Source organism: Periplaneta americana, chromosome 10, assembly GCF_040183065.1.
Source record: "Periplaneta americana isolate PAMFEO1 chromosome 10, P.americana_PAMFEO1_priV1, whole genome shotgun sequence".
Lineage (NCBI taxonomy): Eukaryota > Metazoa > Arthropoda > Insecta > Blattodea > Blattidae > Periplaneta > Periplaneta americana.
This window is the reverse complement of record NC_091126.1, coordinates 163,990,084-164,007,908: the sequence shown is the minus strand read 5'-3', so window position 1 is coordinate 164,007,908 and position 17,825 is coordinate 163,990,084. Positions and strand designations below refer to the sequence as shown.

At 37.2% G+C, this 17,825-nt stretch overlaps 1 long non-coding RNA gene across 2 annotated transcripts in view; it reads left to right on the top strand.

Moving 5' to 3' along the window:
* Positions 1-17,825, top strand: part of LOC138708131 (uncharacterized) — a 37,490-nt gene that overhangs the window by 8,112 nt on the left and 11,553 nt on the right. The window contains exons 4-5 of one of the 2 annotated variants that reach the window (XR_011334599.1): positions 5,251-5,477; positions 8,787-13,291. This is a non-coding gene — a long non-coding RNA (uncharacterized lncRNA). Of the gene's footprint in view, positions 1-5,250; positions 5,478-8,786; positions 13,292-17,825 lie in introns of those variants that run through there. The other variant, XR_011334598.1, reaches the window with a different exon arrangement.

Genomic DNA, 17,825 nt, shown 5'->3' with positions numbered 1-17,825 from the left:
TGTTTTCATAAGTTAACAATGATGAACATTGGGAGCAACATATAAGAAATTATTTTCCTACACAATGCACGCTATATTCACGTTGTTTTGAAATGATCAATCGAAGATGGTTTGCTTATTGCTTATTACACGTATGTAATTTCTATTCCATACGTTTTTTTTCTATCCCACAATCATTAAGAATGGTGAATATTATTCATGCTTGTTTCCTGTAGTTCTTAAAATAATGTTATGTGGCATGTTAGTTTTTATTTGTCGTTATTTACGTAAAAACGATGCGCCAAAAAATAATAATAATTTCGTAGTCACTCCACATCCTATATATTCACATTTGTTTTTCAGTGATTTATTAAAGAATGTACTGGTACCTTCAACTCAAATGTGATGGACCGGTTAATTATTATAAATTAATTGCATGAAGGTTTGGGGACCAAGTACCCAAGAGGGGTTTTAGGGGGCGGAGCCCCCTAAAGCAAGAAAGAACACATCATAAAATATAAGTCGTTCCTTCAACCCAAAGGTGATGGACCGGTTTATTAGGCTACTATAAATTAATTGCTTGAGGGTTTGGGGACTAAGTCCCCAACAGGGGCTTTTAGGGGGCGGAGCCCCCTAAAGGAAGAAAGAACACATTATAAAATGTAACTCGTACCTACAATCCAAATGTGATGCACCGGTTAATTATTATAAATTAATTGCACGAAGGTTTGGGGGCCAAGTCCCCAACAGGGGTTTTTAGGGGGCATAGCCCTCTAAAGCAAGAAAGAACACCATAAAATATAACTCCTACCTTCATTCTAAAGGTGATAATATAATAATGTAATATAATTATGTTGTATGTAGCAAGATAGATTATTCAATTGATAGGATATTTTATGAGGTTGTCACTACTGAGATATCTATTGCAAATTGCATTTATTTGTCAGAAGGCCTTGACTGATGGGTATATAAGGACCGGCGTTCTTAGGGGTGGAGGTCAGGGTTTGGGATGGCCCACAAGCAACAAGTTATACTAAATATGTTTAGGATTGGTAACCTACGTAACGAGTACCAGGTACTAGGAAATTACCATATTGAGTTCAAATACTGCGAAATGTTTGAGATGTCTATGTTTGGAACGACCTACGTATGCGAAAAACTTTCCCACTTATGAAATAAATTAACTCAAGAACAAAGAATCATGATTAATTGTTAACATCTGCATGATTCCTTACATGTAGCTGTAAGAGGGTTCTCCTTAGAAATCACTAAATTTCTGAGTAACATTTAAGTTCAAGGATATCATTACCCTGGTGAGTGTTTTAAAATAGTACATTATGCAACGAGCCTATAATGGTAGTAATTAAGACGCAAGTATGTTTCATAATTTTCATATGAGCGTCTTAATTACCATTATAGGCAAGTTTCATACGACTTTTTATGCTCGACCATATTTCTAACTTGAAATTAATCATAAGTATTCATGTTATTCTTATCTGACTGGGGAGCGGAACTGACCTTGTGCAATATCTCGTAAATTGTGAGATATGCGCAGAAGCGAAAGTACTGATTTTTTCCTAGAAACAAATGCCATTGACCTTGATATAATTTAATCTAGAGAGTAAAATAAAGATTAATCTTGATATAATCTTGAAATTGATTTAGACATTGAAAAACGAGATGACAAATTAAATTTATTTGAGTATTATTTACAATTAACGCTAATTATTATAGTAACAGAACATAACCTTCTGTGACTGTGTTGGATTTCCAGCCTCCGTGACGTTTCGCTAGTTGTCTTTCGATTGCATATCCGAGAATAATCGATACTTGCACTTTCATATTGCTACAATGGTGTTTTCTGATTGGTGGAACACCTGAACTTTAGTGAATAGGTGTACTTTAATGAAGTCCATTAAAGGGCTGCTAATAGGTGTATAATTACTACATTTCGGCATGGTCGAGCATAAATGTATTTATTTATTTACTTATTTTATTTACATATTTATATATTTCTCTTAATTGCCTTTTCCTATATTAAACCTAATCGATTTCATGGTGCTCACTCATTTACTATTACAAGTGGGTGGTAAGAGGGTGGAAGCACATTATTTAGCGAAATTTATAAGCATGTACTTGCAATTTGGGAAGGGGAAGTTGTGCCAGAACAATGGGAGGAATCCATAATCGTACCTATTTTTAAGAAGTGGGACAAGACTAACTGTAGTAACTTTCGAGGAATATCACTTTTGTTGACGTCCTACAAAATTTTGTCGAAGATCCTTTTGAGAAGATTAACTCCATATGTAGATGAAATTATTGGGGATCATCAGTGTGGTTTTAGGCGTAATAGATAAACTATTAATCAGATTTTTTGTATTCGACAGATATTTGAGAAAAAATGGGAGTATAAGGGTGCAATACATCAGTTATTCGTAGATTTCAGAAAGGCTTATGACTCGGTTAAGAGAGAATATTCTTATTGAATTTGGTATTCCAAAGAAACTAGTTCGATTAATTAAAATGTGTCTTAGTGAAACTTACAGCAGAGTCCATATAGGCCAGTTTCTATCTGATGCTTTTCCAGTTCACTGCAGGGTAAAGCAAGGAGATGCACTATCACCTTTACTTTTTAACTTCACTCTAGAATATGCCATTAGGAAAGTTCAGGATAACACAGAGGGTTTGGAATTGAATGGGTTACATCAGCTTCTTATCTATGCGGATGACGTGAATATGTTAGGAGAAAATCCACAAACGATTAGGGAAAACACGGAAATTCTACTTGAAGCAAGTAAAGAGATAGGTTTGGAAGTAAATCCCAAAAAGACTAAGTATATGATTATGTCTCGTGACCAGAATATTGTACGAAATGGAACTATAAAAATTGGAGATTTATCCTTCGAAGAGGTGGAAAAATTAAAATATCTTGGAGCAACAGTAACAAATATAAATGACACTCGGGAGGAAATTAAACGCAGAATAAATATGGGAAATGCATGTTATTATTCGGTTGAGAAGCTTTTGTCATCTTGTCTGCTGTCAAAAAATCTGAAAGTTAGAATTTAAAAAACAGTTATATTACCGGTTCTTCTGTACGGTTGTGAGACTTGGGCTCTCACTTTGAGAGAGGAACAGAGATTAAGGGTGTTTGAGAATAAGGTGCTTAGGAAAATATTTGGGGCTAAGAGGGATGAGGTTACATGGGAATGGAGAAAGTTACACAACGCAGAACTGCACGCATTGTATTCTTCATCTGACAATTAGGAACATTAAATCCATTGTTTGAGTTGGGCAGGGCATGTAGCACGTATGGATTAATTCAGAAATGTGTATAGAGTGTTTGTTGGGAGCCAAGACGTAGATGAGAGGATAATATTAAAATGGATTTGAGGGAAGTGGGATATGATGGTAGGGACTGGATTAATCTTGCTCAGGATAAGGACTGATGGCGGGCTTATGTGAGGGTGGCAATGAACCTCCAGGTTCCTTAAAAGCCATAAGTAAGTAATATAGAAAATAGTAAACAATAGCAATAGACATGTTTATGTTCATATCTCATTAAGCTGACTTTGCAGACCCCAAGTCCCTATCTCAAAATATTCTGTAGAGCACCTAATATTTCCTGTTCAATTCTGTCTTTTTAACTATCTGCAGTTACTAATGATAATTGGTGATGTGAAAAAAAGAGAAATACTGTGAGTTTTTTCTCTTGTAAATAAAGTGATTAAGATATGAAGAGCATCGTTTCAAATCGTATTATGTCCACTGGTGGAGAAAATTGAGTTTGGTATGTTTTCGTATAGTTTTGGATATGGTCTTTCACGCTGTGAACTCTGATTGTATCAAATCGTATTCGCTAACAGTGTAATTGACTGCTTAAAACTAACGGTTGTTTCAAATCGTATTCAGTCCTTTATAGTGTCTGTTTCATATCGTATTACGTCCAATATTCATGTTATAGAATTGGTATAAATGAAATTAATTAATTACTTTCTTATGTTAGTTAAACTGACAATCTGGCGCACTTTCCTCGACAATGCTCCATATTCAAAGTGGACAATACAGTCTCTTCCTTGCGAGCTGTGTGTGATGGAAGTTGTTTTCAGTATGGAACAAGAAACTGTTGTAGGGGACAGTTCAGGAGGACACCGAAAGAAGCAAAAGCAAGCAAAATATGCACATAAACTGAATTCTGAGGCAAGACACGTAAAAATAGATTTCAAGGAAGAATGCAGGGATTGTGAGACTCTCTACAAACATTTATCACACCCCAGAAATATTTTAATGAATGTAGAAATTCTATAATTTTAATTTAATTTAATTTAATACAATACTAAGTCAACATTCAAATTTTCAGGTATTTACCTCCTTCTTACGCATCAGGGTGTTTACCAATTCGTGGGGGGGGGGAGGGGAGTTGATGTCGGAGAAGGGAAATGAGCTGAAAACACCCTCCAATTTTTAAAATGTAAAATTACTGTTTCATTTTTTCTTTTACCTATAGTAACTTATGGCAGAAAAGAATAGTTAAAAAACCGGCTTATTTCAATTGTGTGAAGCTTTAGATTTCTATGCTAACATCATCGATGCAGTTACTGTGGTAATTGGCAATGAGGATGATGGTAGTATGGCAACTTGTGGCTGCTTAGAAGAAGGAGGATTCGAAAAAATGTGAGAAAGATTCAAACACCATGAATCGAGCTGAATGGATATTATGAACACCCTGTAGGCCTACATCAAAATTTGTTTAATGTGTATATTTCTTTTTTTGTATTAACAAAATAATGTCTTATTTAATAAAACAATAATAATGGTTTTTATGCATTCATTTATCTCATTAAAGACATTATAACAGCAGAAAGAAGTTATGAACACTCTGTATATCAAAATGTTTAATGTGGAAATTGTAATTTTGTATTAACAGATAATGTTTTTCTTTAATAACAACAATAATTATTCGTTATTTGATGTATTTTTCTCATTAAGAATTTTTAATTAGAATATCTGTACAATTATTGGATCAAAACATATTATGTCCAACACATTTTCCTTCAATTTGAACAACATTTTTTCAAGTTCCTTGAAGTACTCCTCAAGCATAATAACTTCATATTTTTCACCTTGTGAAAAATTACCCAGATTAAGAGTAATCAGTTTTTCGTTCTTCCTGTAAAATTTTGTTTTTTGGACATAATATGATTTGAAACGATGCTCCTCATATGGTGTATGTTTTCTTAACTCTCATGTAATGATTTAATTTTTCATCAGGTTGATGTATGTCACTCTAACAAAGTTGGAGCCTGGGCAGGAGCCTGTTCGATCTTTGCTTCTAGAGCAGAGCAGTGCCATCTTGATGCATGGATGAACCCGGCTGGTGCCAGGAACCTTGGGTTATTGATGCATCTCTGTATTACATGATTTGTCAATACTGCACTACCATCACAAGTCCCCCTCATCATACACTCATAACCCTCATTCTCGTCTGCTTAAGACAGGTATGTCAAGGACATGGGCAAAGTCACGAACTGTTGTCTATCAGAGTGCACTCTGCAAACGCTGTGGTTTGAGCAAGTGTAAGACAGTCCCTTAGTTATGGATGTAAGTTGTTCGGGGAATAAGTTACTACAGGAATGTAAAGTCAATATAGGGCATATCAAAAGTCCGGTAACACTTTCAATATTTTATTGCACAAAAACTACTAATGATAGCACTTTCAAACACACGTCAATTTAAAGTCAAACTCTCAAAGTTATTCGGCCGCTTAATTTTCAGTGACGAAGCAACATTCCATACGAGTGGGAAAATTAACAAGCACAACTGTCGTGTACACAGAAACCTCACAGAATCATTGAACATGAGCGTGATTCACCAAAGGTGAATGTTTTCTGCGCGTTGTCACAACGAAAACTGTACAGACGTTTCTTCTTCATTGAGGCTACTGTGACTGGACATTCATATCTGGACATGTTGGAGCAATGGTTGGTGCCTCTACTTAGACAAGATCTCGATGACGATTTCATCTTTCAGCAAGATGGGGCTCCGCCACATTTCCACAATGCAGTTCGTGCTTACCTGATCATTGGATAGGATGTGCTGGTGTAAGGGACTGATGTTTCATGACATGGCAACCAAGGTCACCCGATATGACTGCATGCGACTTTTTTCTATATGGGTACCTAAAGGACCGTGTATTTGTACCGCCTTTGCCACGTGATTTAGAGGAACTAAAAAGCAGAATTCGAGAAGCTGCCGCCACTGTCACAGATGATATGTTGAAAAGGGTATGGGAAGAGTTTGATTATCGTTTGGATATCTGCCGAGTCACTCGTGGTTCACACATTGAATCTCTGTAAGGTGTAAAACGAACTTTGAGAGTTTGACTTTAAACTGACGTGTGTTTGAAAGTGCTATCATTAGTAGTTTTTGTGTAATAAAATATTGAAAGTGTTACCGGACTTTTGATATGCCCTGTACTAGGCTATACTTAGCCCTACAAGGATCATTTATTTAGGAAATTTGTGTTTCAACACACATGTTACAATGAGGTGGTTAGAAACATTTCCTAAAAAATGATGATAATGAACTAAAGCATTTAAAATTTAAAATTTCAGTGGTAAACCAATTCACATATTAACATTTAAAATTAAAACTTCACGGAATTTACAAAAGCTTAATAACTTTTAATCTCATTTTCTCGAAAATAACTTAGTGCATTTATACCCTTTTGCTTCTGATTGCCTCTAATATTTCTTTGGAGGTATATTTGACAATAATTCTTGATACCATTTTTTTTTTTTTCGTATAAATACATTGCCAGTAGGCCTAAACTATTTCCGCTGTGATGGAATATTTGTTTCAAACATTATAAACGATGTAGGGATTTGTAAACTGAATTATTGTTTTGCAAGTTTCAGTTTTATAATACAAACTTGTTTTCAATTACCATATATATGCCAATACTCCGCTCCATTGAAGAATCCACATACCCTAATTTTAGGGGAGAGAATTAAAAAAAAAGTTCGGCTGTAATTTGTGTTTTATTCACAAGAAATTAATCCTACATAATGATGTACTGCAAGACTAAATGAAATAATTTGTTTTAAGAAACGCGTCATAATCTTCACATACTGTTGTAGAAACAGACCGCTACCTACAATAGGGGAGGGGGGAAACCGCGAATTACAATTTTTATCAATTTCATGTTAATATGTGCGATAAAATATTAAAGTCAATATTTACATGCTCCCTTACCTGTATTAATCATTTTCATCATTACAAACGGAAAACTCATTCCTGTTGTCATCTTCCCATAGACAATCCAGTGTTTCAGGTGAAATGGTACCAACCATATTTCTAATGCGTGCACCCCAGTTTTTCTTTGCTGAATTCTGGAAAATATGTGGGGAGTATTCGCATGTATATGATAATACTACTTTTCTTTTATTTTGTAAAGAATATGTTCGAATCCACTACTACAGTAAGACCCCGATAAGACGCTGTTCAAGGGACCGCGTGTAAACCGTGTATTAACCGGGACCACTTATTAGGCGGGTATTCTAATTTTGACTTATATATAGTATCTATTAGCATTTTACTTTATTGAAATACATGATTCATGAAAGATAATATAGTATTACTTCCTCCATTATGTAATAACTGTACTGTACATCAAAGACATTTACAATATGAGGAGCATTGTTTCAAAACGTATTAAGTCCCCCAGTGGACGAAATTAAATTTGTTACTTTCTATTTATTTATCTTTCATGCTGTGAAGTCTGATGGTTCCAAGTCATCATATTTGTAAACTGTGAAACCAGTACTTAAAAATGGTTTTGTGTAGTGTTTTGAAAACTTCTCCAGTTTATGAGTAATCCAATTTTTCGTCGTTCGTGTAAAAAAAATTATAAGTTGGACATAATACGATTTGAAACGATGCTCCTCATATGCACTGTACTTAATTCTTTCAGAAAAAAAGAGTCATTTATAGTTGTTTGCCATGTGTGTGTACTCCAAGTCTTCATGTTTACCACACTTCAGTTTCCTGCGATTACATCCTCCTGACATCGCAGCTGTAGTGATTGAGTCGCGATTTTTTATTATCGTTCTTAATGTTGTGATGGGATTCCTAATGAATCAGAGAGTTGTTTCTGAGTAAGAGTACTGTTCTCATCATACTTTCGTAAGATTTCCAATTTTTTCGACACAGAAAGCACTTTTTGTTTAACACTCATTGTAATCACATTCACAGACACTTCAATACACTAAAGGACAAAAAACTGCCCAGCAAAAATTTCCAGAATTTTATTACGGCCGAGTGAGGAATGCTGAAAGGGTTAGCAAGAGGGTGAGGTACTGTAACTGTATGTAGGGTTTAAGCGCGCAGGTAAGGAGTCTAATAAGAGAGCGTAACAAGAGGGTGGGGTATACTAAGGTATGAAGTATGAAGGTTTAAATGCATAGGTAAAGGGTCGAATACCAAAACTTTTCAGGCTAATGGTACCAGTGAGTTCAATGACCAAGAGGTTTCATTGCTGTTACAGTACATTGCTGAAAATTACATCGAAAATATCCCACAAAAATATTGTATTATGTGGGACTTGAGCGCAACAAATGGGGATTTTATAAAGGCGTTATAAATGAAATGTGCAGGGACCGGACAAAAAAAGTGTATTACACGGGATAGCGTAATAAGCGGGCGCGTCTTATCGAGGTTTTACTGTATTTTCATCACACTCTCTATGTTGAGGATCACGTATCTAAGGCTCAACTCTCACAGACCACAACTTTGCGATTATTTTGCAGTTTGTGTGTGGTTGTGCTGTCGGCAGAACTGACCACTACCACTTTTTTGTGGTCACTTGAAGTCCATATCGACCACAGACAACCATACCTTAAGCTTGCTATTTGCCGAGAAAACATCTGTAATTTCCGAGGATACGGTGTAAAGCATCTGTCGTTTCCAAGGATACAGTGTAAAGAATCTTTCATTTCCAAGGATATATTACATTCCTATGCCCGTGTGTCCTGCATAAACGATTCAAACATGTCTCGCCGAGCAACAGCAAATTGTTCTTTCTCTCTCTCTGAGCTGGTTGTCTCGCTTTTTGTTTCCTTCCCTCCTTGGTGCAGGAGGAAATGAGTAAAGCGTGGCTTCACCTCAGCTCCGTGCCCCGAGGCGGTGAGTACTGCCTTAGACGCAGAGTTAGCTGCCACGCTTCTCCCGCCCAGAACTCAAATTCCTCACTTAGGCGCAGGTGATATTTTTTGCTTGGTCGTGTTTCACACACGACCACTCCTCGGGAACAGAAGCCAAGCTGCATCCCTGTCTCTCGTGTATCTTGTTCTCTCCTTTCTACTCGTCGAATCTCTCCTTATCTATTCCCAAATTATTTGTTTATTTCACTTCACCCAATCTACCCTTCAAATTCACAGATGTCTCTTATCTCCTCTGCTCACGCCCATCTCTCTCCATTCCCCCCACAGTTACGTTCCTGGTTTCGACTCTCCAACCCTGTCCCGGCTTGTTTTTGTTGTGCGACCGTCACTTGGGTCGCACTGATTGCTAGCCGGATGGCTACTGCGTTCGACTTCTGCTCTTTCTCATCAGGATTTCTGACACCACCATTGTACACAACAATGGAAAACTACTTTGCTGGAGAAACTGGAGCTCTCAGGATACTATAGGAAACTACATGACTACTAAACTAAAACTGAAATAATTGCGTTATTGTAACTCTACTTGATTTATTCTATATTACAAAACTAGCCGTACCCGTGCGCTCTGCTGCACCTCTTAGAAATAAATATAAAGTAATTACATAATTAAAATAGGACTTTTGATCCAGGGAACAATTTTTACAACAGCGCAAGATAATCTGCTTCGCTCATTACCCAATTTTTTTGCATTGCATTTATTGCATATATATTTTATGTATTTTAACACGATTCAATTGAGCATAGTTAAAATTTGAATTATAAAATAATGGATTGCTAAGCTAACGTACTATTACTGCATACTAAATCAATACACTCTCGTTGTTCGTTAATTCTCCGAGATTAAAATGAGTGTACATAAATATTATTTTAAGAAATACAGAAAACGAATGTACAAAATAGTCTATCAAATTTTCTGTGCATAAGAAGCTATTTTAATCTTACTTGTCCTCGATTTACTCAGACGTTACTGTAATAACATAGCATTATGTCCGTCTAGAGAAACTACACTTTCCAATGGTGAAATAATAATTAATTATACAAATCAGTTAATTTAGCTTCTGATATTACTTCATACAAACACAGAAACATTCTCTGTAGCTATGTTTAATAGCTTTCGATTGTTGATGTCCAAGGCCCCTTTTTCGATTGTTGTTGTCCAAGGCCCCTTATAGACGAAGTCATTTGTTCTTAATTCATTGCACCGTCTTAGATGGAATTATTTTAATTTTAAAACTCATTTATCTCATTAAATATCAGTCCTATCAAAATTTTGTAAAGAATAAAACTTATCGAAAATCATTTTTAAAGAAACTTCTGTTATGTAACATGTTTCACAAAAATCAATAATAAGCGAGATATTTCGATTTATTTAATTCAGGCCCCCTTATAACCCCCCTTTTAAATAAAGTATTTTGAATGCCATATAGCCTAAAATCTAAGTTACAACGAACTTAATTCATATTCCAATTTTCATATAAATCGGTTCAGCCATTATCGCGTGAAAAGGTAACAAACATACAGACAGACATACAAACAAAAATTTCAAAAATGCGATTTTCGGTTTCAGGGTGGTTAATTATATATGTTAGGACCAATTATTTTTGGAAAATCGAAAATTACCAGAAAAATTTCGGCTACAGATTTATTATTAGTATAGATGTACAAAGTTACTTACAGGGTATATCATTCTCCTCTATCGACACCATCTTCTGTGAGGATAGATTCCATGTAGGCTAGGTTGTCCGACAATCTCCACCAACTAACCAACTGCCCGACGCGTCTCCTCTCCAACACTTTTTATGTTTCGGTACCCGTTTCCCGCCCGGGGTACCGACCACGCCATCCACCAGGTGAGATGGTCTTAAAACACTTTTGATTTCGTGTACTTACAAATATCGTCTTAATCAATCATTTCTTACATTTAATTTTGATTTAGTGCATTATAGTGACAAGTCACTATAATGAGATTACGCGCAAGAAAAGAGTTCGAACAATGCGTGATTTAATTTTAACCAATTAAAATTCATGCTTTACCCTACTGGACCAATGGGATTGGGCAAGCAACAAACTGAAGCGTAAGAATACTTTCGTTGTAGGCAGTGATTTTGCCACATGCCCGACAAGACTGTCTTTACCGGTGGCTAAGCAGCTCAAGACCGTGTATTCCGCTGACACTGTTCCTGTTTCAAATTTAATACCCCACAGGAAATCATGCTACAGGGCGTTCTTTAGCCCTAGGGCATAACATTTTAATAAACCACAGTCCTCTCCTGAACACCCCCCTCTAGAGTCGGTAAGTCGCGAGTTCGCTCTGTTGATCCGTCGATGATAGAGGTCACCCTTCCCCGCTCCTGAAGTCGGAAAGTCACACAGTACACTGTGTTGATCGTCCGATGCCAGGAGCTTGTTCTCGAAGTCGGTAAGTCGCACAGCACGCTGTGTTGATCCTTCGAACGAGATAACTAAACTTCTACCCAGTTCCAGCATTCTTGCTATCCTGCCCCCCCCCCCGACACCACGCCGATCAGAGGAAGCCGTTCTTCCCCAAGCACTCCCATCACCTCTATCCCCTCTCTCTCCCTCCCGAACCCTACTTTATTATCATCCGCCATAACTCTCCCCTCTTCAAAGCCTCAGGGCGATCTTTCTCAACTTCTATCCCGTTTCTCCCAGGGCTCGAAAAGAGAGACTCAATTCTTTATCAATTCGGAAATAAAACAACACAGTTACTTTCCTCATCAGTTCTATTATTTTCTATGACTCCTCCTCCTGAGACTACTCCATGAAGACCCTGAAAGGGGGCATTGAGAAAGCACCGTCGACGGGCAGCCAAGAAGACGAAGCCCCAGGCTCTGCAGTGCTTAACTGCTTGGCAAGGCAGACGCACACCAGCGACTCCAGCCTCCTACCACTTCCCCGAGTATCTAGCCCCTTTGGTGGACCATTCTCCAGAGATGCCACCTGGGCCCTCCCCCACGCCTCATCCCGTATCGCCGCTGCCCCCGACACCCAGGAAGAAGAGGACCTGCCAACGGCGACTGAGTTGGGGACTAGTCCCCATCGAACTCGGGACTCGGCCACCCGTCGCCCAGCCACCACCGACTCCAGATTACCCTCTTTTTGAGGTAGCTGCCTTGCCGCCCTACCAACGCCCGGACCCCCGCCGCCGGAAGGAAGACACCGAAATCTAAAAAAAAACAACAAGCTACAACAGCAACAACTCTCCGGCACCTCATCGGAAGGTCTCGAGACTGGTAGCGCTCAATGACTACACAAGCTACAGCCATCTTGTCACGTCTCTCCCATTTCCCCTCCCCACCTCGACTACACGTCGGAGAGAGGAACAGCCACAGAGACCAGCGTACGACAGATACATGTCAGCAAGTGGTCGGCATGTAGTACTGTTAAGAACATAAAGTTTACTCTGTCACACGTTAAAAAGTGTTAAAATTGTTAAAAAGGTATATACCTTTGACAGACGGCCCGTTTCGACGCTATTTGTCGTCGTCTTCAGTGTCTCTTGACTCGACCACTGACAGCGACAATTCTGTGGGTGATACTGACCACTCATTGCGACAGACTTCGACAATGACTTCACTTTATGGTCCGTGTGAGTTACCAACATCTGTTTCCATACTAATTCCTGACCACCCACACTTGGACCACCATTTTGTGGTGTGGTTGTGCTGTGGACCGTGTGAGTTGAGTCTGAGAAATGTGAACAAATAACATTAATTTGCAAAACAAACCGGTATTAAAATAAAACTTGTAATTTTATACATATGATTTAAATCATTGCAGCCTTTGGAAGAATTACTGTAATACATTCACCACAGTGCTTTTTTAAATATGTACTTTCCCTTTTGAATTTAATTTAAACTGATTTATAACTAACAAGTACTTAATTAACAGTCACATACCAATGTGGGGGGTCAGCTACTGACCTCAAAGGATATTTTCCATAATCTATCTTTTATCACAGAGAAATTTGTTTTATGCTTTTATGACTTACTGTTATATTATACAAATTGTAACAAAAAATCAAGTTTCAGTGGCAGTTGATTGTCGAATAAAACTAATTGTTCTTGGTACATGTGCGCATTGGATTTATTTTCATATTGATTATATTTTAAACTCCGTAATAATTGCAGTTACAAGGGTGTATTTCTTTCTTTCACTGTAAATATGCTTACGATTGACATTGCAGCATATAATGCATAGGTCTTGTTTCGTGAAATTAATTACCAATGGGCTAGACAGCACACGAAAGAAATTCTGGAAGGAAAGCATTTTTGGAGGAACTGGCTTGAGAACTTGGTATCATAAATATAGATAGACATGCTGAAAATTCTGTTGGTCTACATCAATGGCGGGCATTCCTGCGGCAGTGATGTCAGAGCTCAGCAAAGCATCAAACTTCCCCCTACTTTCCCCTTGCCCTGCTCCATGAAAATACTGCGCGTGTACGTGGCGGATTATACTGGATTGCTGTACTTCTGAGCTTCATTAGTGATACAATGTCTTTCGCATAATCATATGAATCGAGAGGATATCACACTTACAAGACAGGCGGTTCTTTCATTTCTCATGTTTCGGATCAGTTACAAATATTCAGGACGCGAACTTAAATATGTGCATTCTTAAAATAAATCACCTGTTATACGAGTTCAAAGAACACAGATTCAGTGATTCTCAAAGGATAGAGAAAGATTTCAATATTTTTGACACTCCTTTTCATGTTTAAATTGAAAATGTTATCCCATAATTGCAGTTAGAGGTACTGGATTTGCAAAATGATGGCTTCTTGAAAGCAGAATGTGAAGGTCTACTGGGGGCTAAAATTTTTTAAAAGATGTCCAGTACTACATATCCACTGCTTAGACAGTTTGCTTCAAAAATAATGAGTACCGTCATTTCCCATAAATATGGTCCTGGAACATAACTATTGTCCATGATACAACTATTCAAATTTTGTACTCCATAACGTAGTACCTCGTTTATCTATATTCTTGCTGTACTGTAGTTTGAACTCAAGTCACTGCAGCTATCTACGAACAGTCTATGTTACTTCTACAATGATCTTTGAATGGTTGTATCATGGACCATAGTTGTGTTCCAGGACCATAGTTATGGGAAATGACAGTATGTATTCATCAACCTACCAGTGCTAACAGCTATTTTCTAAAATGAAATTTATAAAGTCCAGCCACAGATCCCGTTAAGCGATGCTCATCTCCTTGCGCAACTGAAAATAGCATGCACAGATATAAATCCCAATTTCGAAGAAATTGCTTTGAAAAATGATTAATTAAATATCACGTGAATGAAGTCTTCTAATTACATATGGTAGGTAGGAGTATAGTGGCACAACTACTGTCTGTAAATCCGTCACTGCACTGTAGAGTGCAACCCCTCCCACAGTATGTAGTTGCCATTTAAATCTTGTCTTGTGGGTTGCGTTCATTTTGCCCACCACTGGTCTAAATATAATGTATATAAATGCTTTACGTGTCTTCGGGTATAATAAATTATAATAAAGGTGAAGGTAAAGTGAGCAGAATTGTCCTTAAGTCATAATTTCAAAAATATATAATTTACTAGTTTTACTGAAGAAACTGTATAAACTCCTTGGGTCAGTGAATCATTGGTATTAGTTGGTGTAACAATCAGCATTGATATGTGATTGTTAATTATTTTAACAAGTTTGTTGAACAGATGTTTATGAATAATCAATCAATCAATATTCCCATCATTCCTGCGTGGAACATAGGGCTCTCAGAAAACTTCTCCATCTGACTCTATTCCTGGCCAACTCCTTGATCTCGCTCCATGTCTTCCCCATCGTTTTTGCTTCTGTGAGAACAGTTCGTTTCCATGTTATCTTGGGTCTGTCAATTCCTCTGCTGCCCTGCGGATTCCAATCCAATGCCTTCCTGGCGGGGTCATCTGGAGGTCGGCGAAGTGTATATCCCAGCCATCCCCGCTTCCTATGCCGAATTTCAAGTTCAACTGGTTTTTGTTTAGTTTTTAACCATAGGTTTTCGTTGGATATCTGGACTGGCCAGAATAGTTTTAATATGTTTCTCAAATATCTGTTAACAAAAACTTGTAGTTGATTGATAATAGTTTTGGTTATTTTCCAGGTTCCACAGCCATTATAAAAGCACGGATTGTGTTAAAAATTCTCAGTTTAGTATTTATTGTATAGGGAGCACTCTTCCATATAGACTTTAGCAGCCCAAAGGCATATCTTGCCTTCTTTATTCTTACTCTCACATCGCTATCTGTACCACCATTCTGGGAGACTATACTGCCTAGATATGAGAATTCCTTCACATTTTCAATTATGCCGCTGCTTAGAGTTAGAAGAGTAGGTTGATTGGTACCTATGAGCAATTCTTTGGTTTTATTAATATTGATTTGAAGACCCACCTTCTATGCTTCCTTTTCCAATTGTTGCAGTTTGGCTTTCATATCTTTAAAGGAATGAGCTAAGAGACATATCATGCACATAGTCTAGATCTTCTAGTCTACCGGAGAGCCCCCAACGGATTCCTCTAGGGGAAACATTCACTCTTCTTAGAGTTGCGTATGAGACCAGGTTAAAGAGGAGCGGTGATAACACGCAGCCTTGCCTTACACCTATGCCGACATGAATGATTTCTGTAATATTATTCTTATGAATTACTCTGCAGCTGGCATTTCGATATAATTATTTAATGATGTTTATAAGTAAGGCTAGGTTTTTGATGAAATTGCATCTTTTTTCTAGTAAGCCAGAAACATTGCTGCTTTAGTATTTATATGTTATATGATAAACTGAGTGTTTTAAGACACATTTGTTAGGGCATTTCTTTGCCTCTTACAACTTATAAGAGCATCTTTTGTTTTACTAAATTATACAGTACATAGCCAATCAGATTATTAAATTTACAACACAAATGATTATTCATCGGTTGAGTTATAAAATATAATACATAACAAGCTAGCAGGTTCATATCACTGCCATGGTGAAGTGCAATGAATGAAGCAATTAGGTTAGTTGGTGATGAAGTGGATGGTAGATCACTGGATGGTGAGGTGTCTGTAGTTCCTGAGTAGGATACCAAGCGTCTCTTGATGGAATGGCCCCTCTTAGTAAGTTGTACCTCAAGTCATCGTTACACTGATTACTGTGAAATTGGTTTGCACATATATAGGCCCTTCTGTAAGGATGAGGATTTTCTGCCACAGCTGTTTGGTACCTGTTAGAATCAAGATTCTATTATTATCTTCGAAAAATACACAAACCACTGTTGGTATTAAATTAAATTAATGCTTTAATCATGATGTAAATAAAATAATGTTCATTATTTACATCAGATAATTGTTATTACTTAAATCACAGATTAAAATTATATGCAGCTAACATGGGTAATAAAAACATTCGAGATTTATATAAGGGTATAAAGGAATTTAAGAACGGATATCAGCCAAGGGTAAACGTGATCGAGTATGAGAATGGTGACTTGCTTGCAGACTCTCCATCAATCCTAAACAGATGGAAAAACTATTTTGCGCAACTACTAAATGTACATAGGCCAAATAGAAATGATCGGGACGATATTGAAATACAAACTGCTGAGCCATTTATACTCGAACCCACGCTTTCAGAAGTCGAAATTGCGATAGAAAATCTGAAAAAGTACAAGTCTCCAGGTATCGATCAAATTCCAGCAGAATTAATACAAGAGGGTGGAAGTGCATTATATAGCGAAATTTATAAACTTGTACTTGCTATTTGGGAAAAGGAAATTGTACCAGAACAATGGAAGGAGTCCATAATTGTACCTATTTTTAAAAAGGGGGACAAAACCAACTGTGGTAACTTTCGAGGAATATCACTTTTGTTGACGTCGTACAAAATTTTGTCCAATATTCTTTTGAGGAGATTAACTCCGTACGTAGATGAAATTATTGGGGATCATCAGTGCGGTTTTCGGCGTAATAGATCGACTATTGATCAGATTTTTTGTATTCGGCAGATAATGGAGAAAAAATGGGAGTATAAGGGTACAGTACATCAGTTATTCATAGATTTCAAAAAGGCATATGACTCGGTTAAGAGGGAAGTATTATATGATATTCTTATTGAATTTGGTATTCCCAAGAAACTAGTTTGATTAATTAAAATGTGTCTGAGTGAAACATACAGCAGAGTCCGTATAGGTCAGTTTCTATCTGATCCTTTTCCAATTCACTGCAGGCTAAAGCAGGGAGATGCACTATCACCTTTACTTTTTAACTTCGCTTTAGAATATGCCATTAGGAAAGTTCAGGATAACAGGCAGGGTTTGGAATTGAACGGGCTACATCAGCTTCTTGTCTATGCAGATGACGTGAATATGTTAGGAGAAAATACACAAACGGTTAGGGAAAACACGGAAATTTTACTTGAAGCAAGTAAAGCGATCGGTTTGGAAGTAAATCCCGAAAAGACAAAGTATATGATTATGTCTCGTGACGGGAATATTGTATGAAATGGAAATATAAATATTGGAGATTTATCCTTCGAAGAGGTGGAAAAATTCAAATATCTTGGAGCAACAGTAACAAATATAAATGACACTCAGGAGGAAATTAAAC